Genomic DNA, 26,331 nt, shown 5'->3' with positions numbered 1-26,331 from the left:
GAAACATGTGCTGTATCCACTCAGGGTTGAATGGATTAAGGGCGGTGCAAGATGTGCTTTGTTAAACAGATGCTTGAAGGCAGCATGTTCGTTAAGAGTCATCACCACTCCCTAATCTCAAGTACCCAGGGACACAAACACTGCGGAAGGCCGCAGGGCCCTCTGCCTAGGAAAACCAGAGAACTTTGTTCACTTGTTTATCTGCTGACCTTCCCTCCACTATTGTCCTGTGACCCTGCCAAATCCCCCTCTGCGAGAAACACCCAAGAATGATCAATGAAAAATAAAAAAATAAAAAAATAAAAAAAAAAAAAAAAAAAAAAGAATGTGGCCACCGTCCCCAGTTTAAATGTGGAATAATGGAGTTTTTATTGTGGTAAAGTGTGCCAGAGAACTGCTCATACTTCTGTTGGTGATCTTTGCTTGCAGCCTCTGGCTGCAGGGAAAGTATAACGCATAACAATAAAAATAGTTGCCAACATCAATTAAGTATTGACTCTGTCCTGGGTAAGTCCTTTACCCATCCTTACTCAGTGCCTAGGACAACCTGGGCACGACTCCTCTGTAAACCAGATAAAGATGCTGCCTCATGGCCCAGCCTCAGTTCAGGGCTGTGTTCAAAGAATCAGCAGTTAAGTAGAAAAAAGTTAATTGGAAGCAATCCAAACCTTCACTGCGGTCTCTAGAGAAAATACCAAACGGGAAGTGCATTCTTAGCACGAAGCAAAAGTCTTAAATTTTTTCTTTCCCATCTCTGCTGTTCTAGGTGTCTATTTCCAGCAGAGCGACTGCCCCAGCAGCAGTGTGTGCCGTTCCCCAACATCCTTATGTGAATCCTCCCACCTGGTTCTTCACTCCCTCACCTCCCCCGCCTCTGGCATCTACTCATCCCTCCACTGCCAGCCTCTCTCTGGCCCCTTCATTGGGAATTCCAATATTGGCTCCATTTGTCCATGGCTTTTTCATCACTGAATGACCTCAATCTGCATGATAATGGAGGGAGAACAGCCAAGAAAGCTCTGCCAGAAGTGTCCTTTGTAGGAAATTACTTAGAAGGCTCCAAAAGCACAGAAATTATTTTTGGTGGTTTTTTTGGTTTTTGTTTTTGTTTTTTTGAGACAGGGTCTCGCTCTGACACCCAGTCTGGAGTGCAGTGGCATAATCACAGGTCACCGCAGCCTCAATCTCCTGGGCTCAGGTGATCCTTCTGCCTCAGTCTCCTGAGTAGCTGGGACTACAGGTGCACACCACCACGCCCGGCTAATTTTTGAAACAGTGTTTTGGCATGTTGTCCAGGCTGGTCTTGAACTACTGGGCTCAAGTGATCTACCTGCCTTGGCCTCCCAAAGTGTTAGGATTATAGGCGTGAGCCACCACATCTGGCTGCAAAGATGTTTTTAATACTCATATGTTGATGGTTTTATTCCCTGTACACTCATTTTATAGATTAGAAAACTAGGGCTTAATAATACTAGTACTAGGCCAGGCTCAGTGGCTCATGCCTGTAATCCCAGCACTTTGGGAGGCCGAGGCAGGTGGATCACCTGAGTTCAGGAGTTTGAGACCAGCCTGGCCAACATGGTGAAACCGCGTCTCTACTAAAAATACAAAAATTAGCCGGGTGTGGTGATGCACACCGATAGTCCCAGCTACTCAGGGGGTTGAGGCAGGAGAATAGCTTGAACCCGGGAGACGGAGGTTACAGTGAGCCAAGGTTGCACCAAGCTGAGATTGCACCACTGCACTCTAGCCTAGGTGACAGAGTGAGACTCCGTGTCAAAAAATAAATAAGTAAATAAAAAGTACTAGTAAATACTTACACTGTTATAATAATAATAATTATTATTGCTAGCTAGATACTGTTGTCCTATATTGTACAAATGCTAACTTATTTAATTTCAGGATGACCATATTAGGTAGGTGCTATTATATCCTTTTCACAGATCACAGGTTCAGGGGCACAAATCTAGTAAGTGGCAGGACTGGAATTCAAATTGAGGTTTGTCTGACTCCAGAGACCGAGCTCTTAACGACAGTGTTCTTTGCCTTTTGGGTCCTATTTCTGTAGCCATCTATGAAGCAAGTAGCTTTCAGAAGTCTAAATAGAAACAGAAAGAACCAGATAGAAGGATTTAGCAAAGGAACGAATCTAGCATTAAATTCCACCACCAGCCATGCTATTAAACATCAGGCGATTATTAAAATATAAACATGGTTGGGGACACGCTGGGTCTCTAAATAAGACCAATTTACTTGTGAAGGAATAGCTAAAAAATTCAGTGACTTTCTAATCCACTGCAAATTATTTAATCAATAAAACACAATTACTTTTCAAGTAATCTTTGAAAGTTCCAAGGAGTCTTGAGGTGTTTAATTGCTATTTAACCAGATAGCAGCAGTTGAGTTACACAGATATCCATTTCATATAAAATGCTCTTTGCAGATGGAACACTCTGTCAAATTTTCCATTAGAAAGACATATTTTCAGGGCAGATACAAGGGTTTTAGGTTACAGATTAATTTCGTTTCTCTGTTGTTCTCTAGGCAGGGCAGGAGGAGGGTGGAATGGCTGATGCAGGCATCCACAGCTCCTGCCTTGTTAACTCGGGAGCACGATGGTCCTCCCTGTCAATAATAAGCAATGGATACAAAATCAGAATCACAGGGATAGGAATCTGTGGGGCCTTTTCTTTTTTACATATGAAATGCTTCATGAATTTTCGTGTCATTCCTTGTGCAGAGGCCATGCTGATTGTCTCTGTATCATTCCAATTTTGGTATGTTTGCTGCTGAAGTAAACACAGGAATCCGTGTTCTAACCAGCCAGCCCTCCAGGTAATTTTTATGCACACGATAGTTTGAGAAGTACTGTTCTAACCTACTGTTAAAAATCTTTGGTAAACTGTAGTTCAGTGTTTCTCAAACTGTAGTATGCCTATAAACCTGAAGATCTTGTTAACATGCAGATGCTGATTTGGTGGGTCTGGAGTGGGGCCTCATAGTTGGCATTTCCAACAAGCTCTCAAGAGATGCTGATCTGCTGGTCCCAGCACCAAGTAGCAAAATGTGTGGTCAGGGTATTTGTCTGGTTGGGGAGGAATGGGAAGGAGCTCAACAGCCCTAATCATGATTCCTAGCACCAGCACTTGAAACCGTGTGACCTTGGGTAAGTCACTCTAGCCCTTGAAGCCAGCTTCCTCAGCTATAAAATGGTAAAAAGTAACACTCTCCACTGTATAAGGCTGTTCTGATGGCTACATGCCTATACTTTACACAGTACTTGGCATGTAGAAGACACCGAAATACAAGCTGTGGTTGCTGTTGTTTTTGAGGGAAGGAAGAAACTGGTAAGTGCCCAATAAAGGTCAGTTGTTTTGTTATTATTTATTGAAAGTTGTTGTGTGGTATATTAGGCACTGTGCCAAGTATTACACTATTATTATTTACTCTTCTCAAAGACTCTATGTCTCTATGTATTATTTTTTTTTTCTGTTTAACAGAATAGGAAGCCTAAGCTCAGAGAGGCTTAGTAACTTGGTCATAGTCACAAAGATAGTAAAAGGCAGAGCTAGGGATGAATTTAGGTGTTCCTGCCCAAGATTTTTTTTTTTTAAGACAGTGTTTTGCTCTGTTGCCCAGGCCGGAGTGCTGGATTACAGTGGTTAAAATCACAGCTCAATCTAGCCTCGACCTCCTAAGTTCAAGTGATCCTCCTGCCTCAGCCTCCAGAGTAGCTGGGGCCACAGGTGCATGCCATGATGCCTGGCTAATTTTTAAAAATTTTTTTGTAAAGACAGGCTCTCATTATGTTCCCCAGGCTGGTCTCAAAGTCCTGGCTCAAGTGATTCTCCCGCCACAGCCTCCTAAAGTGTTCAGATTACAGGCATGAGTGACACACCCAGACAACTGCCCAAGCTCTTAATGGCCCAGACTGAAGCCTGGTTCTGTCTGTGCCCACCTGAGTCTAGGAAAGGTGGTGAGCTGGTACCTGATGACCCCACAACATGGCACAGTACAGGACCAGGGGTGCAGAGGTAGAGAATGGGCAGCAGCAGACAGAAGCCTCAAGGAAGGATTGCCAAGGAGCAGAGAAAAATCAGGCACAAGAGAAGGGGCGGGACCAGGCTCCAAAAGGATTTAGACACCCAGCAAGCAATCAGGAATAGAGCCTACAGTGATGAGGACCGTGTCTTCTTTACTTCTGTTTCCCAAGTGCTTAGTACAATGCTGACCATAGTGCTGCCTCATAAAGATGTAGCAGCTGAATTAATGGATTATTTAAATAATGGATTAATTCATATTTTGAGGGTAGCAAATGATTTGAAATTTGTAGGCAGGATGTTTTGGAGTGGGAGAGAGATGTTCACCTCTGGACTTTTCTTTTTTAAAAGAGTGAGCCGTTCAAAATAGAAGAACAACTGGAATATTTCCCTTGGAGTGCTGCCAGTGCACACAATGCCTCCTTTTCTTCCCAGGTCAGAAGGCGTTTTGGGCCCAGCCCCTCGGCATGTGTGTGCAGCCTGCAGCCTGTCCGACATACTTACCCACTTGTGCTCTGGAACACAAAGGCCTCCCACCTGCCAAGCCCAACACAAATGCCTCCTTCACCACAGTCCTCTGGTGTATGTGGGTTCAGCTGCTGCTGCTGCTGAAAGTCCCCCTCCAGGGCAAAAGTGAGGCTCCGGTGGCTCCAGTCTCTCCACGACTGCTCAGAGAAAGAGACCACAATGCTTTCTCAACCATTGAGTCCCCTTCACTGGCCACAAGGCATGAAGTTCAATAGCCCAGTAACTTGAGGAAAGAAGAAAAGAGACCCTTTTCTGTTCAAAGACCAGCCTCGACAGATTGTGTGCAATCATCCATTTATCAGAAATTCTTCTTCAGGCACTGGGCTAGGTTCTGTGGACTCATGGATGAAAAAGACAGGGTTCTTTTCTTTAAGGAACTCACCGTCCAAAATGGGAGGCAGAGACCTAAACAAGGACCTATGTGGTGTTAGAGAGGTGTGGCTGGAGCATCTCAGAGGATCAGAAAAACATCACAGATCTGGTATTTTTGAGCTGGGCGTTGAAGGATGAGTAAAAGTTCAGCAGGCAGATGGGAGAAGCAGCTCTCTAGCTAGAGATGAAAACATGTATGGTGGGCTTGAAGAATGACCAGCAATCCTGGCCTAGAGTACAGGGTCGGGGAAGTGGATGGCGGAAGACAGAGGTTGGAAGTCAGCTCATTTTATTTTCTAGAATAGGAAACCATCAAAAGTTCTTAAGCAGGGAGGAACAAGACGAAAGCTGGGTTTTAAATACAACTCTGACTGCAATGAGGGGCGTATGTCCCCAGATTCTGGACTATTAGTAGACATTCAATAAATATTTACAGAATGAACAACTGATTTCAAGAGGGAAATAGCAAGTCTCGCAAGCAGTCTGGCCAGACTTAATACCTTTCCCTAAATGCTCCTTTTATTTATTTTTTTTCTTATAAGAGAACAGAAGCTTTTCTTCTCCTGTACTGAACCATTACAAATGTATATAATCTGAAATTGCAGGCATAATTACATAACGTCTTACATGGTTGGCAGTTTCATGAGTGTTGGCTTTGTCTTCCTGACTGAGTTTCGGCTCCGTGACAGCTCAATGCCTTTTGTGTTCTCTCAGCATTGCCCAAAAGCATCTATCATGTGCTGGGAACACAGTAGGCTCCAGGTAAGCAGAACATGAAACAGACTTACGGAGCACAAGAGCTGGACAGGCTCCTGCAATTACCGAGTTCAACTCTCTCATTTCACAGATGGGGAGACTGGGAGAAAGAGAAACATATGCACTATGTGGAAATGTGTGCACGCTCCTACTACTGCGTTCTTGCATTGCACAGCAGGGACCTGGGCTCAGTTAAGATTTTCAGGTACTAACACCAAAGGTCCAGACATAGACTGAAATTAACCAGTGATGAACCTGGCCAACAGCAAGGTGAACAGAACACCGACACACAAACAACACAGGCACAGAAGAATGTCTGACATACATGAGTGGTATTCTGCACCCACTGCTTATTAAATTATGAAAACAGTGTAGCCTGGACTAGACCGGACAGAGGCAAGAAAGCACAAAGATTAAGGGTGTGGGCTTTGGAGTGTGTGGATCTGGCTCTGAATCCCAGCTCTGCCACTTACCAGTGTGTGTTTAGGTTCCCTAACTGCGCCCACTGCCTCTACTGCCAGCCCAGTGTCCAAATAGCTAACACGAGAAAAAAAACAATTTCCTCCTTATAGGATTACACAGATGAATTGGGATGAGGTATGTAAAATGCTTATCACAGTGCCTGCAGTGGGGATTGAAAGGTGACCAACCAGAGAGAAAGCAAGGAAGAAAGCACTTGGCACCTAACAGCTGGGACAAGGGAGAAACCTGAAGCTTAGAGATGTAGATTCAAGAGCCATCCATTTCCGTGTGATCACCACGTGGTTGGGGGTGGGGGGTGGTGAGAAGCAAGAGCAAGCAGAGGAGTCTGAGGAGCACCCCTGAAGACAGTCATGCATGGGGAACAGGTAAGAAGGAAGAGCCAGGATGGGGTACAGCTCAGAAACACAAAGGGGGTCAGTTTTGAAAAGACTGTTCTATGGTGTCAGATGCTACGGAACTTGAAGACCATGTGAGGCTCGGGCTTAGTTTCAAAAGAGCAGAAGGCAGACGTCAAGGGTTGACAAGATGGTTGAAGCAGCAGATGGGCTACGCTTTGGCTGTTTTCCAGTGCAATTCAGGAGAGAAAGGGACAGTAGCTCCAGGGAGGGACAAGGTGAGCTCTGGGAAAGGCGAGCATGTTTGCAGGTCTGAAGGAAGAAGCCGAGGGAGAAGGATGGACTTCTAGATGCAAGAAAGAGGAGCTGGCATAGGAGTCGACATTTACTCCAGGCACTGTGCTAAATAAAAGATGCAACACATGTTGAATTTACTCATTACCACTACCTTAGGAGCTAGATGCTTTTATTATTTTATTTCATATTTTACAATGAGAAGACTAGGCAAAGAGAGGGTGCCTATAGACTGAATGAGCCCCCTCTAAAATTCGTATGTTGAAATCCTAACCCCCAATGTGATGGTATTAGGAGATAGGGATTTGGGCAGATAGAGCAGATGAATGGGGTTAATGTCCTCATAAAAAAGTCCCCAGAGTGCTCCCTGGCCTCTTCCACCAACTGAGGACTCAGAAGAAGACAACTGTCTATGAACCAGGCAGAGGGTTGTCCCCCAGACGTGGAATCTGCCAGCGCTTTGACCCAGGACTTCCAGCCTCCAGAACTGTGGCAAATAAAATTTATTAAAATTTATAAGCCACCCCGTCTATGGTAGTTTGTAATAGCAGCCCAAATGGACTAAGACAGAGGTGAAATAGTTTACCCAGGTTAGCAGTAGGAGAATCTGAGATTTGAAGCCAAAAGCTCTGGCTTAAGAGTTCATGGCTTTTACCCAAAGGGCCAGTCTGCTAGAGTTTCTGGAGGTGGGAAGAGAAGGCTTTCAAGGTTTGGCTTTGGCAGGGGAGTGGAGAGCAAAGATGGAGAAAAACAGCAAGGTGGGAATGAGGAAGTTTAAGCCACATGATCTCCATCTTCTCAGGTAGGAAGAGGTCAAGAGCTGAGACTGAGGGCTGTGTGAATGGACTTGGGAACTTACGAAGTGTAGATGAGGTTTGCAATAGTCAGTGAGGATACTGGGATGAGAGGCAGCTGACACACATGGAGGATGCCAAGTAGCAGATGAAGTCAAAGGGCATGGATTTAATGGATCCAGCAGTCCCAAGACAGGGTCAGAGAAATGGGACAGTAAAGTTTAATCTAGGATGGGGCTGACAAAAGTCAAAGGAGTTGAGAGAGGGAGATTGTAGGGCACAAAGAAGGGCATGATAGCTGGCATAATGGGGAGGGGCGGTATTTTCAACATCATGTCATCCATACCAACAAGTGCAAAGGTGAGGACAGGGCGAGCAGCCATGATGTGTTATAGCTGAGGTTTGCTGACCAGCCCCCCGACCCAAAGACACCCTAATTACAAAGGTGCCCAAAAGCACCCACCGCCCATCCCAAACTAAGTCGTCTTGGTTCATAACTCTGCTGCCCAATATTGTAGCCACCAACTACATGTTAGTGGCTAACTACATGTTACTTAACTAACTACTGAGCACTTGAAATGTAGCTAGTCTGAATTAAAATGTGCTGTAAGTGTAAAGTACACCTGAATTTCAAAGACTTAATATGAAAAAATGAATACAAAATTTCTCTTTTTTTGGTACTGATCACATGGTGAAATGATAATATTTTGGATATACTGGGTTAAATAAAATATATTAAAATTAATTTCACCTGTTTTCTTTTTATTTTCTTTAATGTACTCCTAGAAAACTTAAAATGTATTTCAAATTCTTTTTCTTTTTTTCTTTTTTTTTTTGAGACAGGCTCTCATTCTGTCACCCAGGCTGAAGTGCAATGGTGCAATCTCAGCTCACTGGAACTTCCGTCTCCCAGGTTCAAGCGATTCTCCAACCTCAGCCTCCCAAGTAGCTGGGACTACAGGCACACACCACCATGCCTCGCTAATTTTTGTATTTTTTGGTAGAGACAGGGTTTCCGCATGTTGGCCAGGCTGGTCTTGAACTCCTGACCTCAAGTGATCTGCCCACCTTGGCCTCCCAAAATGCTGGGATTACAGGCATGAGCCACCATGCCCGGACCTTCAGATTCTATTTCTATTGGCAAGAGCTGGTCCATATACCAAATTTGGGCTAAATGAATGTTTTAGGCCCATTTAACCAAGAAGTTGATCTGAATAGCAACAGAACTGATAAGTTTTGATTTGTTGGACATGGGAATGGAGTGCCAGGGAGCTGTGACCTGAAATAAGAAAGAGGTGCTCACTGGGATACCAGAAGCAGATTTTTATGATGTGCCACTGATGGGGGCAAGAAAAGGGCCAAACATCCAAAATGAGACCAAATGTCAAAAAAGCCCACAAGCCTTCCAGTGATGACAAGGAGGACCCTGGACCTGCTTCCAATCTAGGATTCTCCCCTTCTAGCTCTGCACTGGGCCTTAACTTCCCCAGCTCCTGTCTGCCCCCTCCACTGACCTCAGGTGACCTCCAAACCGCCCCACCCAGCCCCATCCTCTTCGCTTGCTCCCACCAGTCTCTTTAGGACACTAAGCCCAACAACCTCATGCATTCCAAAAAGCCTTTCCCAACCAGCCAGCACTGGGGCCGATTACCCGCCCCCTCGCCAACAGCCTCCCCTTTCAGGAGATTCCTGCCAACAATTAAGAAAGGAGGCAATATGATACAGCGCGACCGGCATGGCTTGTGAGCCAGGAAATCCAGATCCTAACTCAGATTTGTCCAATTTCTGCTGTGTGAGTTTAAGGCATATCACAACTTCTCTGGGCCTCAGCTGCTTATCTGCTACCTACTAATACTGCCCTAAGTCTATAGACTTGCCAGAGGGTTCAATGAGATAATGGGAGTACGAGTGCTTTGCTAAAGACGAAGTGATATCCAAATGAAAGGGAATATTGTAATCTAGAGAGGGAAGCAGAAGAGATGTGAAAAAGGAAAAGGAGGGTGCAGGAAGGAGGTGTCACTTGCAAAGACAAGCTGTGAATCCCCTCCATTGTACTAAGAGGGGCTGACCTTTCCTACGGCAGGAGGGCACCTCCACCTCCCCAAGAGCCAGCACAGGCCAAAGCCTTCCTATCAGAGAACACCACATACCTGGCTTCAGAAATTTTCCTGCAGCTGAATAAATAAAAGTGATTCCAGGGAAAATGTCCTAAACAAAACTCGAATGCAGCTGTTAATGAATTGCTTGAGATTTTTTTTTTCTTTTTTGAGACAGAGTCTCGCTTTGTCACCCAGGCTGGAGTGAAATGGCGTGATCTCGGCTCACTGCAACCTCCGCCTCCCGGGTTCAAGCAATTCTCCTGCTTCAGCCTCCCAAGTAGCTGGGATTACAGGTGCCTGCCACCAAGCCTGGCTAATTTTTTTGTATTTTTAGTAGAGACGGGGTTTTGCCATGTTGGCCAGGCTGGTCTTGAACTCCTGACCTAAGGTGATCCACCTGCCTCAGCCTCCCAAAGTTCTGGGATTACAGGTGTGAGCCACCATGCCTGGCCCTGCTTGAGATTTTAATGTTACACAGCACTGAAAGGAGGATTTTAAGCTCCACTGTGAAAGTTATAACTCATCCAAGGTTCACTGGCCCTCTGAACCCTCCTGCAACACGGTGAAGGAAGAAAAATGGGGAATCCAAAGAATGGAAGATGTTAAGCAGGGGTTGCTTTCTCTTGACGCTGCATTGCGCTCTGATAACCCAGTACCCAAAAAGCTGCTTTGAACACATTCACATTTTATTTAACCCTCAGTAGAACCTTTGAAGGAAGGAATTATCATCTCCATTTAAAAGAACTGGCAACTAAGGTTTGGAGGTGCCCAGTGGGGATTCAGGACTAGCTCTTTCTATTTAGTAGTGTTTCCCATTACAGACTCTCTCTCTCTCTCTCTTTTTAAGACAAGGTCCTGTTCTGCTGCCCAGGCTGGAGTGCAGTGGTGCCATCATGGCTCACTGTGGCCTCCAACTCCTGGCCTCAAGCGATCCTTCTGGCTCAGTCTCCTAATTAGGTGGGACTACAGACATGTGCCACCATGCCCGACTAATTTTTATTTTTATGTTTTGTAGAGATAGGGGTCTCACTATGTTGCCCAGGCTGGTTTCAAACTGCTGGCCTCAAGCGATCCTCCTGCCTCAGCCTCTGAAAGCATTGGGATTACAGGCATGAGTCACTGCACCTAGACCACAGATTTTCTTTACTCAGACCCAGACATAATTAATGACTTGCAATATGTTCAAGATGGAGTATGAGGGAAAAAACAGCAGGACAATAGGTAAGCCCCATTTTTATTTAAAAAACTTTCTATACAAATATATCTGGATATGTATCTAGCTCTATATAAGAATATGTAGTTACATATCATATATATACAGTGCCAAACTAGATCAATTTCCTCCAAACTGGTCCATATGCTCTAACCACCAGTTCTTGATAGTTTAAAGTTTTTGCCTTTATATGCTTCTATATTATTTTATTATTATTATTTTTTAAACAGATTCTCTATCCCTGTTGCTCAGGCAGAAGTGCAGTGGCATGATCATAACTCATTACCTCTATATATTTTTCAATGTTTGCTGCTAACTGGTATGATATTTATAATAATTTTTAATAAAAAAATTCCCAATAGTGTTCACAAAGCCTTTCAAATTGTAAAGGCCACCCCCTCCAACATACACATTATTTGGAGGAATAGTAATATAATATAACATAATAATAATTTCTTTTCCTCTCCTCCTTTTCCAAATTATTCCTAAAAATTCTCTTTGTATTAGTTTCTGTAGCAATTAAACGCACAAACACACACAAACATTTCACTCTGTCCTTCTTTTTAAGCTTAAAAGGATAATAAAGTAAGATAGTAAACATCTTACAATACAATAAATATTGGCCAAGGGTGGGTGTTTTGGTGTCATCCCCAGTAAAGATGCCAGACACCGCAGCTGAGAGCAAACAGGCCTACCCGTCATTCCATCTTTCCAGATGTCCTGGCCCCACCTTCACTTCCTCCAGGTTCCTTCCCAGGCCATCATGCAGGAAGCATCCCATTTGCCCCACCTAACTGCTTCTGAACCCACAATCAAAATTTTCCTGAGGAGTCCGGTGCGGTGGCTCACACCTGTAATCTCAGCACTTTGGGAGGCTGAGGTGGGTAGATCGCCTGACGTCAGGAGATCGAGACCAGCCTGGCCAACATGGTGAAACCCTGTCCTACTAAAAATACAAAAATTAGCCGGACGTCGTGGTGCACACCTGCAGTCCCAGCTACTTGGGAGGCTGAGGCAGGAGAATGGCTTGAATCCAGGAGGCAGAGGTTGCAGTGAGCTGAGATCGCAGCACTGCACTCCAGCCTGGGTGACAGAAAGAGACTCTGCCAAAAAAAAAAAAAAAAAATTCCTGAGGAGTAGTTAAAATTCATTTCCTAATCTGATAAACAGACTATAATGTGAATAGTTTAGAATTTCCTTTTTCCTCCCCTGTAACACATTAACATTCTGAGAACATTGTAATAACTCCACAGTAAGCTTATGGCAGAGATTTCAGACAAGCCAGTTGGCTGTGGGACCCCAGCCATCACCGAAGGTCCACTGCTTACCTTCCAGCCAGGTGTGGCCATGGTGGGAGTGACTCAAGGCTTGTGTTGCCAGACCTGATTTTTTTTTTTTCAAAAGAAGCTAGACATGTAGATTTATGTAAAATCTGATTTTTAAATGTTGACAGAATTCTTCTTTTTAAAAAAATACTATGAAGGTCAAACAGAACCCAAATGCAAGCCAAATGCCACACATGTGCCTGCCAGCTAGGCCCTGAAGGCTGTCTCTGCATACCTCTCTAGCCTCATCTCCAATTCCTCTGCCCTTCATAAATGCCACTCACACCTCACCCCCTGCCTTAACACCCCTGTGCCTTTGCTCACCCCGTATCTACCCTGTAGGATGCCCTTTTTTGTCTTTTCTATCAGACTGGCAAGTGGCAGGTTGCAGCTTGGTCTCTGGGCCCCAGGAACCAGCATTAACCTCTGCCTGCCCTTTGCTCCTGGTCTCTAGCGCCCTAGGGAAAAGTGTTTTCTGCATGATTCAGGCTCTGCTTTGGAAGGCTAACTACAGTTATGATGGATGACAGTGGGGACGCACCTTCCCCAGAGGCTAACAGGAAAGCCGGCTGGAGAGGCTCACACAGGCGCCTGCATGGAGAGGGGCCTAATGACCTCCTATTGCCCAGGGCGGCTGCCTGGCCAGATAATGTGCCTTCTGCAGTCAGGACAAGAGCATGGGTGGGAGGATCCTCTAGAGAGCCCTGAAGTGAGGCTATGCTGGTTACCAGAAAACTCCTGAGCAGCTGCACCCCCTATCCCTCCTCACTCACCAGCCAGGAGCCTGGGCCAGGTGCTCCTGCTCCTGATCTCTCTCCTGGTCCAGGTTGGAGAGAACTATCCTGATCTCAGGAGGAATCACAAAGAATCTAGCCAGGCTGACATTCTCAAAAGCCCAGCCACCCTCTCAAAGGAGCAGTTTCCAGCACCCACCAACACTCATCCCAAGATCAGAGGGGTAAGGAAAACTCTGGTTTCCTGCTACCACCACCACAACCACCACCCCCAAAGTCAAGCCAGGGAGGGAACACCGAGGGCACCTCTCCCCAGGGAACTCAGCACCTCAGAGAACTTGCCTAGAAGGCAACGATCTGGGAAAAATGTCACAGGGCCCAACCCCTCCCAGAGCAAGGCAGATTCCTAAGTCCCCTCCCACCCAGACTTGGCATCTAAGCAGCTGGGGTGGAGGAGCAGGGTCCCCCTGACTTCTGATTCTCCTGCCTCTTTTTCCTCCATCTCCTCCCTTAGGGACCCTCCCAGAACCTCCCTTGGGGCTCCCAGGGGCTTTCAATCCTCACCTCCAGGATAACTTGAAGAACACCAGGTGTTTTAGCCTGTCTGGGCTGCTATCACAAACTACCATAAGATGGGTGGCTTCCAAACAAAAGATGTGTGTATGTCTCACCGTTCTGGAGGCTCGGAGAATGCCATCAGCGTGCCAGCATGGCTGGGTTCTGGTGGGGTCCCTCTTTCAGCTTGCAGACTGTTGGCATCTGGCGTGTCCTCATATGACAGAAGGGCTGACAGAGCTCTCTCTTCTAAGAGCACTATCCCATTTGTGAGGGCTCCACCTTCATGACCTAAATTACCTCCCAAAGATTCCATGTCCTAATACCATCACACTGGGGATTAGAACATCAACATATGAATTCTGGGAGGACACCAGCTTTCAGACCACAGCACCAGGCTCTCATTGAGAACCCCAGGCAGACCTGGTAGCATCCACAGGCAGTTTAGCTCAATAAATCCTCAACACACCAGTGAGGCAGGATCTTTTAACCTATTTTAAAGGCAAGAAAGTTAACTTCAAAACCACTTTATAATTAGAAAGGAAAAAGAAACCTTCAACTGAAAGAAGACTACATTACTTAAATTTTTTTAAAAAAGCTAATTTTATTAACTAGTTATTATGTGCCAAGGGCTTTAAGTGCACTATCTCATTTCATCTTGGGTAACCCTATAATACAATCTTTTTTGTCCCCATTTTACAGATAGGAAGCTGAGGATAGGGCAGCGATGTGACTTAGCCAAGGCCGGGGGAATTTCACTCTTCCACGGGCCACACTGCGATGGGCTAACAGGTTCTCCTTCCAGGTAACACATCTACATTTTAACAAGAGCTGCCTGGAGAAGACAAAGTAGCCCAAAGCAATGGTTCAAAAGCCGGGAATTTCTCTGCCAGTGGGCAGAGCTCTCAGGGCAGGAGCCTTTTGGCACCAACAATCATCACCCGAAGGCGGCCACCCACAGGCCTGGCTGACACAGGGCTCCATTCAGCAGTCGGCAAAGCCAAGGGACATGGGGGTAGAATGAAGAAGAGGATTAGGTCAGGGAAGGTCAGCCCCGAGGCAGGCACTACAGCAAGGCAAGCAAGCACCTGAAGAAGAATGTGCTCCTCCCCTGTTCCCTTGTCCCAAATATCAGTCACTTAACCACGTGGAATCATCAGTCCCAGGGCAGGGCAGCAAACTGGGGCAAAAGTCCTCACTCAGCTCAGTCACTCAATCCCCTTGCCACCCAGGGCCTGCCACCTGCCTTCTCTGGTTCGCTCCTCAGTTGTAAGACAAGGGGGACGATCTAGGTAAGTGGTAAGGTTTCTTCCACCCTCAACTAATACAAAATTGCGTAGGAGCCTAGTGCATCTGGCACTTGGAGCAGCAGCATTAATGGCCAAGGTAGGATGCAGGGAGGACTGGGGAGAGAGGGAGAAAGCAGCAGGGGCCAAAGAAAGGTGAGAGACAAGCTCTAGGTGACGGAGACCAGAAAAGGGGTTTGGGGGGCTGGGGTGCCAAGAATGGGCAAATTCCCTGAAAGGGGGAATGAAAGAAACAATTCATTTGCTTTTATCAAGGTTCTACTGAGAAGGCCTCCATGACAGATGCGGCACTGGGCACTGGGAAGGGGAGAAGGAGCTTCTATACAGAGGGACAGCCATGCACAGCAATAGCAATTAGCTCTTCACAAGGCCAGAGCCAGGTACTATGATGAGTAGTGCCTGCTGCTCATGTTGGAGAGAAATCAGGGAAGCCTTCCTACAAGAGCTCGCCTGAGAAGATGGGGACAATTTCACCCAGTCTAAGTCTAGTTCCTCCCACCCAAATGGAAAGAACTACCCAAAATGGCGCTGAAGCACTAGAGGGAGAATAGGTAAAATTAGGCAAGCACCATTATCTCCATTTCACAAATACAAAAACTGAGGTTCAGCATGGTCATGGCCAGGTAGCAGAGCTGGCATTAGAACCCATTCTGCCTGACTCCACAGCTTTTGCTTGTAATTTCTATTCTGTCATCACTCCTGCAGACTATATGCCTGTGAGTGGGTTAAGGGTGGGAGGGGAAGGGAACTGGCGTGAGAACAAGCAAAGGCCAGAGAGATGGATTGGGGAAGATGAGGATGGATAGTAAGCACTTTCCTACCAAAAGAATATGGCAGCCAGAGCTTTCCCAAACACACTCTTCCCAGTTGCCTGTAGTAGGTTTCAAGAACAAGTTTCTAGAATCAGGCAGATGCAGGCTGAGCTCCTGGCTCCACCACTTGATATCTCGGGTACCCTAGAGCAAGTGTTTAACCTCTTAGAGCTTCACTTTGCTCACCAATACAACAGGAATGATAACAGTCATACCTTATTGAGTAGTGGGTAAAGATGAAACAACTGCTATATTCAAAGGTCTTGGCACGGTGTCTGGCACAAGTTCGATAAAAGGTAGCAAAAAAAACCACAACCACTACTCTAATAAATATTGCTCCAGTAGACGCTCCTGTTTCCTGGCTTCCTCCTCAAAATCAGCATGGGGCCAGTCCTCCACATCCTCCCTCCTCCTCCTTTGCATACCCTCCATTTCAGAACCCACTTCAAAGCTACTTCTTCACCAGCTTCATCTCCTTCCTAGGATTCTAGTTTGCACTGGATCAAGGGATTCATCAGTTAGTCTACACAAACTCCTTAACCTCTCGGGATCATCATTGCGCGCTAGGTGGTTGTTCCAGTAGATTGCTTTGCATGGGATTAACCAAGCAATCAGCTCAGGGGCTGGTGGGTTTGTGGGCTGATAGAATTACCCGATGAGTCAGCCGTGTGTGCCTGCAATTTGTAAATTGACCTCTAGATAACATCAAAGTCTTCTACCCAAACCACAAATTCTGTGCTTTTGCAAATTTGCCAACAATTAAATAAAATTTACTACTCCTTAAGAATGTCTTCCACTAATTAGACAGTGACAGATGAGTATATAAAAAGTCAGGGTGAGGGAGGGTAGGAAATTGGGGATAAAGCTTACTGACTTCCTGTCGGGGGTCTTAACCTTTTTTGTGCCTTCATCCCTTTGGCAGACTGATGAAGCCTATGGATTCTTTCTCAGAACATTTAAAAATGCATAAAATAAAATGCATAGCTTGACTACAAAGAAAACCAATAATATTGAAATATAATTAATAAAATTTTTTAAATTGTGTAATATAGTAATATATTCTTCTTTATTAATGCATTAAATAACAAGCTCTGGCAGCAGGTACAGTAACTACTATAAATACAAAGCCATCAGGGACATAAATAATATTTCAAGATATCTGTAGCAGCTAAAATGTAACATGAAAATATCTGTGATTTCTAGTGGTGACAATGTCACAGGGACTGCAAATACACTGTGGATTGTTGCCTACATTCATAATACAAGAAAATCCTAAATAAAGATGCTTTTTTTCCCCTATCCAAGTTTACAGACTCCTCTGAATTCTATACGGGAACCCCTTGGGGCTCTTGACCCTAAGTTAAGAATCTCTGTTAGATCCTTTATGGCTCAGTAAGTATTTGTACTGGGCACATTTCTGAGTTCCAGCTCACCCTTCTCTCCTTCTTGAAGAATCTCCACCCACACCCTTTCTGCCTCAAAAGTTCTTCACATAGGACTCTCTTCTGCCCACCCCTCTCGTCCAACTGGCCCAAGGAGGACCCCTGCCACAGTGGCATCCCATGCCCTGGCTGCCTGGCACCTGCCAAGACACAGACTGGAGAGAAAGCCTCACTTGCAGAGAACCAGCTCAGACATCAGGATGCTCTCTGGAACTTGAAGTCAGCAACAAAAGAGAGCTTCGTGCAATCGTAGGGCAAGGGGTGGGTTGGCAGGTGCTGTGTTAATCCATGGCACTTAGAATGTAGGCCAGTGACCAGCTGTACTGGTGGAATGACCTTGAACTCAAATTCCTCTCCACGGCATCAACTGCCTCAAGGATGCTTGGCCTCCTTCCAGACCTGTGCTTAGACATCAATACAGTGGTCCCCCCAAACCCCTGTTATCTGCAGTTTCGCTTTCTGAAGTTTCAGTTACCTATGGTTAATGAAAGTCCAAAAATATTAAGACATTTTGAGGGAGAGAGAGAAAGACCATATTCACATAGTTTTTGTTACAGTATTATTGTTATAATTGTTGTCTTTTGTTATTGTTGTTAATCTCTTACTGTGCTAATTTATAAATTAAACTTTATCACAGGTATGTATGCATAGGAAAAAGCATAGTATATAAAGAGTTCAGTACTATCCGTGGTTTTAGGCATCCACAGAGGGTCCTGGAATGTATCTCCCATGGGGAAGGAGGTACTACTATACTGCATTTTATGGCTTCTCAGTCTCTTCCTGGAACCACAACTCAAGGGAGTCTCTGTTTTCTGTGTTACGAGAGCCCCAGGTCAGCACCATTTTATTAATATAGACAAAGAAGCGGAAGTTTAGTAAACTTGAATAATGTTCTCAGGCTCACGGGGATAATAAATGGTGAAGCCATTTTCCCTTTCTTTTCCTCTCACTCCCAAACACCCTATTATGGAGGGGCAGGTGGGTAATGCCTTTTGTTATTATTTTTTATTTCAAATCACACAAATGATCCATGAAAATAATCTCTTAAAAATTCAAACATTACACCGCATGTTCTCATTCATAAGTAGGAGTTGAACAATGAGAACACATGGACACGGGGAGGGGAACATCACATACCGGGGCCTGCTGAGGGTGAGGGGCAAGGGGAGGGAGAGCATTAGGACAAATACCTAATGCATGCGGGGCTTAAAACCTAGATGACGGGTTGATAGGTGCAGCAAACCACCATGGCACATGTATACCTACGTAACAAACCTGCACGTTCTGCACATGTATCCCCAAGCTAAAAGTAAAATAATAAAAATTTTTAAAAATTTAAACATTGATAAAATGCCCTCCCCATTCATACTCAACGTCGTACCTAATAACTGTAGACCCTGACCACACTATTATATTCAGCCACTACCGAACTTGCCATTCTGTCTTTTTGTTTTGTTTTGTTTTGATTTGTTTTGTTTTTGAGATGAAGTCTTGCTCTTGCCGCCCAGGCTGGAGTACAGTGGTGCGATCTCGGCTCACTGCAACTTCCGCCTCCTGGGTTCAAGCGATTCTCCTGCCTCAGCCTCCTGAGTAGCTGGGATTACAGGCATGTGCCACCATGCCCAGCTAATTTTTGTATTTTTAGTAGAGATGGGGTTTCTCCATGTTGGCCAGGCTGGTCTCGAACTCCTGACCTCAGGCAATTGGCCTGCCTCAGCCTCCCAAAGTGCTGGGATTACAGGTGTGAGCCACTGCGCCCGGCCTCCATTCTGTCTTTTAAACCTTTCCCCAGGAGTAGGATGGCTACATTTTCCAAGGCAGAAGGGAGAGCGGGGTGGAAAACACCGATGAACTGAGCGCAGCGCCTGAAAACACTCAGCCCTGCTGTCTGGTGCCCTGCTAGGAACATCCAAATCGATGGCACCGAGAGCTGGCGTCTCCGGGCTGCTGGGCAGAAACCAGGATGTGGAGGGGAATCGGCACCGAAGGCTGCTCTTTTATCCTTGTGTGGAGCAAATTCTCCCTATGCTGTATTTCTTTCCCCCCTTGTCGTTTGACGTCAGAGCCACAAATCAGAAATACATACCAAAGGAAACTCTGCAGACACAAAGGATCCTTCCACGCAAAGGGGGAAAAGCCACAGCCACATTAAAAAAAAAAAATCTATCCAACCAACAAGTTTTATTTACTTTTGGGGAAAAAATGAGGAGAGTGATGGAACTGGGATTTGTGTTTTCTCCCACAATGCCTGTGTCTCCAGAAAGCTATTTGAGGGGGCAGAGCCCAGGGCCTGGGCGAGACAGTGAAGCGATCCTTTTGAAAACAGGACTTCTTTCTCTTGGAGAAGGAACGCTCGGCCAGCTTCTTCAGACGCCACCAATCTATAACTGCCCATGTATCACATTCACCATCTACGTACTTTAAATCTTGGGACAGCATTTATTTTATCCTGGAAACTGTGACAGCCCCATTTTTAGCCGGAGGGCCCCTTTTCTCTCCTTTAATCCTACTTTGAAATATTATCTGTGTAGACTGCAGGCTGTTCACAGAAAGGCCCATTAGAAGCCTCTTAGTCCAAACTTGGTCTGGGAGATTGGCGTCCTGAGGCACAGAGAGGTTATGGACCAGCTGTAAATCACACAGCTGCTTGGTGGTGAATCTAGGCTCCAATCCCAGGATACACTGACCTCCAAACCCATGCCTCTTCCCACAAACTCTACTACAGTGTAGCACAAAGTGGTTAGCCGTCTGATCTCCAAAGACAGAGGGCTCTGTGAAATCCCAGTTTTATGGTCATTTAATATGGACCATGACCCTGGGCAAGTCACTTAACCTCTCTGAGCCTCGATTTCCTTACCTACACATTGGGGATTACGGCAGTAACTAACTCTAGGATAAGGGTGAGGCTTGACTATGCCAGGGATCGACACACATGTACATTATGATATTGTACTGTTCCTGTTTCACACACAATCGAGTGGCTCTGTGATAACTGTATCCACGCCACCATCCAGAAATTGGCAAGGATTGTTCTCAAACCCATTGTACAGATAGGAAAATTGAGTCCCCCCGCCCACAGATGACATAACTTGCACAACATCAGAGTTTTAAAAGTAAGTATATAGGTGGAGGCTGCAGTGAGCCATGTTCACGATACTGCACTCCAGCCTAGGTAACAGTGAGATCCTGTCTCAAAAATAAATAAATAAAAGTAAGCATATTCTCAGCACTAAGAAGTCCTAAATATCCTCCCCACCATACCTACCGAAGTGCAGGTTGAACTAGGAGTAAAAGTTGCCTCTTCCCTTCCCCCTGCAGAGCAGAGCCACGAGTGCACAAGCACATACTCCATGGCCCTTTCTTGTAAACTGGAATCAGCACGGGTCCTGGCACAGAGCAAAGGCTCAATGCAGTTTCAAAGAATGGGTGAATTCCTGAATCAATGAAAATCCCACTCTGCTAAGAAAGGGGCCAGGCAGGCAAGAGCTCTGGTAGCAGCAAGCAAGAACCCCGTTCTCTCCTTAGCCTGTTCTGCAGGAAGAAACCTTTGACAAGGTCAATAGCTGGGCCTCTGATCTCAATGGTCCACCAAGGGCGTTCCCCAATCTGGCCCACATGGCCCAATCCAGGACCCAGGAGGTAACTGTGAAGCACAAGTGACCCTCCTCCAGCTAAAACAGATGTAATAATATTGCAGGCAAAGGGCGGTGAACAGGCCAGGGAGAGGGCCCATCTGTCTTCCTAATTGTCAACTCTGCCCATAATAAGATTTTTCTCCCTGTCACACCTTAGGCTGCTACTGAACTGAAGCAAAACCAAGATATCCATCTTCCAGCCATGAGCAGTGGCCTTCATAAAGTACCAGGGACGAAAAGAGGCTGCTTGGCTAAGAGAAGCAGACAGAGCTGGAAGGAGCTTTAAACTGCAAGTCAGGAGCTTAGGAATCCCTACTCATAGCCAGCTGTGGGTACTTAGGCAGTCACCGCACCTCACTGAGCATCCATTTTCTGTAAAATTGAAGTCCAAAGTTTTGGAAATGGGTTAATGGAGCAGGGAGGTGTGAATCATGTAATATTGTATCAAGATATTTTAGGTTTTATGCAGTTGGAGGAGAGTATCCATAATTTTCATCAGAATCTCAAAGATCTATGCAATAACCACCATCCCCTCCCCACATAAAAAAGTTAAGAAATACTGGACAGGACAGTTTCCATCCAACTAGCATTTTTTGAACACCTTCTATGTGCCCTGCTCTGTGCTAGGTACTTGGAGAGCCCTGCTTTTAAGGTGCTCAGTGTAGCTGATGTTTGCTGTGACAGAAGCATGTCCAGGGAGCTTTAGGAACAAAGAGAAAGCAGCATTTGCCTCTATCTTGTCAGGAAGGGCCTTCTACAGGGGAAAAAACCTTATGTTTAATGCCGAAGTTCAAAGCTAAGAGTGCATTCACTGGGTGGGCAAGAATAATATTTCAGACCGAGGGTAGTAGTATGTGCAAAGGCAACGCGTGGCCCAGGAACCACTTGAAGCATAATTGTGCTGAACATATTGAGGGTGCTCATTGCAAGGGGCCGGGAAAGTGTTAGAGCCAGAAGTGAGGCTGGGAAGGCAGGTAGGGCCCAGATGAGGAAATGCCATGTATGCCACCCTAAGGAATTTTACACTGTCAGCAAGTTCTTTCTAGTTTTAAAAGTCTAGGATGAGCCACCACTCCTAGCACAAATCTCCCTAAATGTTGGGCAGAGGCTTTGGTTCACTGTGAGCTGAATGGACATTAGGGAATGAACCGCTCGCTGCTCTTGGCACCACGAGCAGGCATGGGCTGTCTGACCAAGGTGCACACATGGGGCAGTGAGTCCAGCAAGCTGCTATTGGTCTATCTCTCTCCTTCTCCCCACACTATGATCTAGCCAGGGGACTTCCAACTGCTCATTATTACAGTTGAGAAAGGAAGGCACTGACTGGACCAGTCAATGGGATGCACAACTAAAGGACTGCCCATTTGGGCCCCTGGTAGTAACTCAGCCAACAAAGGCTTTCAGTTCCTCTAACCCACTCTGCTACTCACCTTAGGCCCTCTCACACGTGGCTACTTCTGCCTAGAAGGCTCATTCCACTCTCTCCTGTCATTCTGCAGACTGACCGACTACTGGACCTATCAGGTTTTCAGGGTATCTAGTCCTTTCAAAGAACTCAGCACTGGAGAATTCTCTATTTATGTGAGTGATTTGATTCCTGTTGGTGTTGGCCACTGGAATGCAAGCTCCATGAGGCCAGAAGGTGCCAGTTTTGTTCACTTCTGTACCTCACTACGTTGACCAGTGCCTGGCACAGAGCATTTGTTAATTGAATCAGTCTGGTCTGATCCCCGAGCCATTCCCCAAAACTCGCTTTCCCCAGGTCACATTATGGTCCAGTGAGGTGGGAAGGCTGGGCTTGAAAAGGCAGTATTAGAATGGACTCTGCCTCCATTCCCAGTGTAGCTTTCCTGTGTCACGTTTTGAGAGGCTCTAAGCAACCTGGGCTTGATTTACCCAAGCAGGTCCTTGGGAATCGTGTTTAACTCAAGATGCTTTCTCCCCATGCCTCAGCCGGGTCACTGGCTGCATCCGATCCTCCTCTGGCCCTATTTGGTGGATAGGACTTTGCCCAGGCCTCAGGGGGTCCTCCTCCCTCTCCTGGAAAATACTCCCTCTTTGCCCTAAAGGCTTGCACTCCAGGGCGCTTAGGAACTAAGACTTGCGTTTGGCAGCCCCGAAGGATGCCCAGGGCAAGAGTTAGGTTCAGACCCAGCGTAGCGGCCATGGGCTCGACTTTCCAACTCCCATTTCTGGCCAGTATGCGGGGTCAAAGTACCCAGAGTCACAGATTTGACCTTACCGGAGAGGCAGAAGGGAAAGGAGCCCACAGGAGGCATGCGGGCTGGGCAAAGCGCCCTCGGCGGCGTCTAGAGCACTCGGAGCTGCCCCATTGCCTCCGCCCAAGGTCGCGGCCCAAAGGGAGCCCTGGAAAGTTCAGCCAGGGGCCGAGGAGTGCCAGGGTTGGCACAACGGGGAGACTTTTGAGACAGGAGAGAGACTAAGCTCGATTCCAGGTAGCAGTGGGAGCCCGCGGCAAAGAGCGCCCAGTCCCGCAGGCTGCATCCCAGACCGCAGAGCCCAGCTCGGAAAAGCTGGGCGGGGGCTGCACCACCTGAGTCGCAAGGACAGCACGGCCTCCCCCTCCTCACCAGTGTCCTCCACCCCCAGAATTGGGGCGCGGAGAGCCAATCTGGGCTGGAAAGGGAGCGGCGCCCACCTTTGGGCAGCCCGAGCAGCCCCCCTCCTTTTCTGTCGCAGACCCCAGCCTGGGAGGCGGGGGCGCGAGGTCGGCCCAAGCTGCCGCAGCCACTGCTTTAAAGGGAGCCGGGGACGCGGCGCTGGGGACTGGGCGAGGCGGGTGGCAGAGGAGAGGAGAGTGGTCGAGCGCCGGGGCCAACACTCGGGTCGCGCAGGGCGGGTGTTGAACACCCCAGCAGACGCACTGCCGGGGACTGGGGTCGCAGAGTCCCTTACCTTGGCGAGCTGCGGAAGTCCTGCGCGAGGCGGCCCGCGGTGCACGGGGCCGGGGCAGCTAGGCGCACACCCCGGCTTCGGGGCGCACGCAACCTCCGGGTGCACTGTCCGCGTCCCAGGCGCGCACCCCGGGGCTGGCGCACCCTGGTCGTCCGCGGCGCGCACACCCTCCAGGCGCCCTCTGGCCGACGGTCTCGGCCCTGGCCCCGGCGCACCCCTGCGGGCACACCCACCGCGGCGGATGCGGGACTGGCCAGGCGCCGCCAGCCGCGGCTTCGCCCCGCGTCGCCAGCTGCCAACAGCGCCCGAGTCCCCGCCTTCGCTAGGGGAGAAAAAAAAGACTCCTGACGCGGCGCGGGCTTTGGTGTGTAGGAAGGGGCAGAATTGCGAAACCGAGGGGAGGGTCTTAGCCTCGATAAACTCAAAAGCCCTTGATAAACATGAGCTTAGAAGAAAAACTTTTTGAAAAGAGACCAAAAACTCCTAACCTGTTCATAGCGCTTTTCAGATTCCCAAAGTGCTTTCGTATGCGTTTATCTCGGTTCATCTAGACATTTCCATCCTCATTTGATAGGTGCAGAAACAGCACCAGACAAGGTAATGACTTGCCCCAGCCAGGACTGGAACCTAGGTCTGGCCACTGGGAAGCTGGGTGCAGTAAGTTAGGTCCTCGCCAGCGGATGTGGGCCAGTGAGGGCTGGGGTCCTAGTAACAGAACTTTTACCTCTCCTAAATCGTCTTTTCCCATCTCCTTTTTTTTCTTCCCAATCCTTGCTGTAGTCCCACTCAGGAACCCTAAGTCTTTCATTTCACACTCCGACCTCCCACCAAAGGTTTGTTGTTGTTGCTGTTTGAGACGGAATCTCGCTCTGTGGCCAAGCTGGAGAGCAGTGGCGCGATCCCGACTCACTGGAACCTCCGCCTCCCTGGTTCAAGTGATTCTCCTGCCTCAGCCTCCCGAGTAGCTGGGACTACAGGCGCACACCACCACGCCCAGCTAACTTTTGTATTTTTAGTAGAAACAGGGTTTCACCATGTTGGCCAGGAGGGTCTCGAACGCCAGGTGATCCGCCCGCCTCGGCCTCCCAAAGTGCTGGGATTACAGGCATGAGCCACGGCGCCCGGCCCACCAGAGTTTTTTATCAGTTCAAAATGTTTGCGTTTCAACCTCTAACCTTGAATGAACAGTTCACTAAGTGCCTGGTGGGTGTTGTGCACCGTAACCCTAGGAAAAAGGAGCTGCTGCTACTCCTCCTTTACAGATGAAGACAACAGAGACAGGCAAGTAGAGGGCCGTGGAGCCCGTCAGACTCCGGATGCCAGCTCTGACCCCCACAATGGGCATCCTTCATGGGCCCATTGGCAAGGGCTAACACTTAGGCAAAGGGGATTCGTTTTTGACATTGTGACCCAGATGTGGGAGTACTTTCTAGGACTTTCATTTTACGTTTTTATAGAAATATGGTTATTTGAACGATTTCACTTCCACTAGAGCTCCACTGGAGCAAATCAATATCCCAGAGCAATAATAAATGGCAGCAGAGACTTGGTCCCAGTGTTGGGACATAGTAGGGAGTGGTGGGGACTGTGGTGAGCTTGATAGCAGCTCCAGGCTCTTGCCCAAGGGAAGGGGCTGCTGCTACTCAGCTCAGTCTATTTTGTCATCTAGGGAAAGGGATTCATGTGGCCAGATCCTCCCATTTTTAAAAAGAAGCCATCAGCCAGACACGGTGGCTCACGCCAGTAATCCCAGCACTGTGGGAGGCCGAGGTGGGTGGATCAGCTGAGGTCAGGAGTTTGAGACAAGCCTGGCCAACATGTGAAACCATCTCTACTAAAAATACAAAATTAGCAAGGTGTGGTGGTGCGTGCCTGTAATCCCAGCTACTCAGGAGGCTGAGGCAGGAGAATCACTTGAACCCAGGAGGCAGAGATTGCAGTGCACCGAGATCGCACCACTGCCCTCCAGCCTAAGTGACAGAGCAAGACTCCGTCTCAAAAAAAAAAAAAAAAAAAAAGCCATAAGTCAGATATTTAAGTGAAGGCCCCAAATTTGTTAGGAGCTCATTTGTATAATGCTAAACACTTTCTACATAGGTCAACACTGTTCAAGCCAAAGGAAATGGCTTTATGGATCAGATCCAGCCTACAGGCCAGGGGTTTGTGCTCTCCTGTTTGGGGGCGCTTCACACTATTTTCATTTGGGCTTCCCAACATCCCTGTGGGATAGACCCAGTGTGGATCATATTTCCATTTTAGGGAAGCGGAAGCCCAGTTCAGGTGGGCTCCAGAACTGGCCCAAAGTCACACAAGCAAATTGGTGGAGCTGGAACTGAAACCAGACATTCCACAACTCCTGGTCCTGGAACCTTTTCTCTGGGCATTCTCTGATCTCATGGAGAATTTGTTTCTTGGTTCTGGGCATTGTGAGCCAAGTTAGGCATGGGGCTGGCACTGGGGTGTGGAGACAGCACCTTTCCTGGGAAGATGGAGCGGGAGTGCCAGACTGCTGTCCTCGAAAGCAGGAGACCAGTCTGATGACTCAGAGATGAGACTGTGTCTTGAGGGTAAAGCTGAGTCAGAGAAAGCAAGATCTGAACTGGGACAGCCTGGGCTTCTGAAGCCCAGGTTAGGGTATTGAGAAACTGGGAGAAAAACAGACTAAGCAAATCCTCTATCCCCACCCCCACT

The 26,331-nt window shown here is 47.3% G+C and overlaps 1 protein-coding gene and 1 non-coding gene across 3 annotated transcripts in view; both read right to left on the bottom strand.

Moving 5' to 3' along the window:
- Positions 1-23,970, bottom strand: part of KANK4 (KN motif and ankyrin repeat domains 4) — a 92,064-nt gene extending 68,094 nt beyond the window's left edge. For both annotated transcript variants that reach the window (XM_003949429.6, XM_024346237.3), the window contains exon 1: positions 23,641-23,970. The gene's annotated coding sequence lies outside the window, so the exon portion shown is untranslated. The remainder of the gene's footprint in view (positions 1-23,640) is intronic.
- Positions 2,695-2,798, bottom strand: LOC112207031 (U6 spliceosomal RNA). Its single transcript, XR_002941513.1, has one exon. It is a non-coding gene; the product is annotated as a U6 spliceosomal RNA (small nuclear RNA).
- Positions 23,971-26,331: the final 2,361 nt, after the last annotated feature.

This window comes from Pan troglodytes, chromosome 1 (genome assembly GCF_028858775.2).
Source record: "Pan troglodytes isolate AG18354 chromosome 1, NHGRI_mPanTro3-v2.0_pri, whole genome shotgun sequence".
Taxonomy (NCBI): domain Eukaryota; kingdom Metazoa; phylum Chordata; class Mammalia; order Primates; family Hominidae; genus Pan; species Pan troglodytes.
The sequence above is the reverse complement of the archived record's forward strand: the minus strand, read 5'-3'. Positions and strand labels throughout refer to the sequence as shown.